Raw genomic sequence first — 2687 nt, forward strand, 5'->3', positions numbered from 1 at the left:
GGAACTGCAGGGAGTCTTGGGTGGCCGGTGAAGCATCCGGGTATAGGATCGGAGACCTGAGTTCAAATCCCTCCTCCGCATCCCTCTGTTCAGGTAACACTGGGTGGGTTTCATTTCGTCTCCTTCTGGAAAATGGACATAACGACATTTAGCCTCTCACTACGTGCTGCTGGGAGGACTGGAGGGTGCCATACGTGTAAAGGATCCGGTTTCGGGGGGGGTGTGGCGATTATCAGCCGACCCCAGGACATCTCCGCTCTGCTGCTGTACGTCCTCCAGCGGCCTGGGTGCCCTGAGCTCACTGTCCGCACGTCCAGCCCTGGAGGGGTGGCATCTGCCCAGGTGGCTCTGAGCTCCAGGCTCTCGGGCCCGAGTTCAAGTGTGTCACGAGCAGCGGGTCTGCAGCACTGGCCTGTCTCTCTGAGCCCAGTCTCCTCTTCTGTCTCATGGCCGCAGGTAGCGCTCACCCAGCCGGGGCTGCTGGGCAGATCAGGGCGGCAAAGCCTGGGAACCTCTCCGGTGACTACGAGGTCCTAGACCAAAGTGAGCAGACGATCTTTTCCTGGTCCTTTTCTCCCTTTAAACGGAGTCTTCCTCCCTCACCCGTTCTCAGATGTACTATTTCTCACCAGAGCGTGCAATCAGTAGCCAAGCGGGTGAATGTGTCCAAATGTGCCCCTGTAAGAGCTCCAGACGAGTCCCCGAGACCAGCTCTAACCCCACGGCAGCCAGTCCAGGCAGAGGGCGAGGGCCCCCCCCACCCCGCCCCAAGCGTCACACGGACGGCAGGCCCGGGAAACAACATCAGGTGCTACATCTGTGTTTGTCACGGACTCGCCCGCATACAGCAACCCTCCAGCCAGGCAGTCACAGAGAGAACACTTTTGTGATCTCAATTTGTAGGGTCACCGCCAAGCATTTACGGGCGCGCGGAAGTTTATTATTAAGGATTTCAAGCCTACGACAAAGGACAGAGAGTCACCCACCGCCCGGCTTGGCTCACATCTGCTTCATGACTTACGGTTTTTAATTTTTACCGAAAAATCACAGATGTGCAGAAAAGTGCACATCGACTGTGTGATCAGCTGCGTGAATTTTCACAAAGCGAAGCCAGCATCCTGATTAAGAAACCTGTTACCGGTCTCCCGGGAACCCCCTCACGTGCCCAGGGTTCGTTTTTAAGAAACAAAGCTTATCGTTGTGACAGACCAAGTTAAGGCCTCATGGGTAACTCCCCCCACCCTGCCTGCTTCTCTCTCGCGCCCGGTACCAATGTCCCGAATATGCCGCTCGTCATGCCCAGATCTGCCTTTACCTCGACAGGACTCAGGCACGCACACGTAAACAATGCGTGCTGTCACTTGTCAGGCTTAATGCTTTGCATAAATAAAACACTACGCTTTCCTCAGTGTTTTGAGATTTGTCCGCACTAATAAATGTAGCCGTAGCTCATTCTAGCTGCAAATGTATCACAAAGCATGGCTCCATCGGCCTGTTGATGGACACTTGGGACGGCTTCTGACGTCGCCCTGTTACACATGTTCACACACGATGCTGGGATGCACATCCTTCCGCATGGCCCCTGCAGGTGGGAGTGAGAGTTCTTCCAGGGCATCTAAGCGGGGGGTGGGCCCGGGGTGTCACAGGGTATGTGTGTGTTCAATTTTGCTCTCCCCGGGGTGTGTGGGTGGGGGAGTGGGGTGTCAGAGTCACAAAAATTTTAAACTGGAGAGAGTATCGTTGACTTTCTGTCCAAAAGTCACAAGCTGTCAGCCAATGGAGCCGGAAGAGTCTGCATCGTATTTGAATAATGAATGTTAATCCTCGCAAATGGGCAGACTGCACACCAAATCTAGCCTCGAAACATGTTGCAAAAAACCGAAAAAGCTTGACAATTCTGGGCCCAGATGGTTGCAGAGGTGCTTCTGGGTGGGGGGGGGGGACCCTGGAAGTCAGGCCAGGCAGAGAGACCCCCCGAGGTGCTCCGCACCAAAGCAAAGAGATCTGGAAGGCAGGGAAAGGTGCAGGGAGAGGGAGGGAGGAGCAGGGGGAAGCGAGGTGGGCCAAGCGGCTGGGGATGGGCCGGAAGCGTGGAAATGCCTGGAACCTTGTAAGATGGAGGATGCCCAGCATCAAACCGTGAGTTGTGTTTGGTTAGGGAGACGTAAGTAACGTCCTCCAGCGGTCGAAACCTTCTCTGCTCCCAGACGCCTTCCTGGAGTGTGAGAGCCAGCCTCTCTGTGCTCCTCGCGTGAGATGTGTCACCTGCAGCGGTGGCCACCCGGGCCGGAGACCAGCTCTCATCGCAGCAATTTCAGTGGGAGCGGGAGTGAGGGCTGAGAGGTGCCCTGGGGAGCAGAGCCCTGAGAGGCCACCATCATGCTGAGGCAGCCCAGGGCCTCCCCACGCGCCGGGCAGTGGGGTTAGAAAAATGGGCTTTCTAGAGCCTGTTAAGAGTGGAATTAAACTGTATAAACCGAGGGGCGCCTGGGTGGCTCAGTCGGTTAAGCATCCGACTTCGGCTCAGGTCATGATCTCGCGTTCCGTGAGTTCGAGCCCCGCGTCGGGCTCTGTGCTGACAGCTCAGAGCCTGGAGCCTGTTTCGGATTCTGCGTCTCCCTCTCTCTCTGACCCTCCCCTGTTCATGCTGTCTCCCCCTGTCTCAAAAATAAAATAAACGTTAAAAA

The sequence above is a fragment of the Prionailurus viverrinus genome, chromosome A3 (assembly GCF_022837055.1).
Source record: "Prionailurus viverrinus isolate Anna chromosome A3, UM_Priviv_1.0, whole genome shotgun sequence".
Lineage (NCBI taxonomy): Eukaryota > Metazoa > Chordata > Mammalia > Carnivora > Felidae > Prionailurus > Prionailurus viverrinus.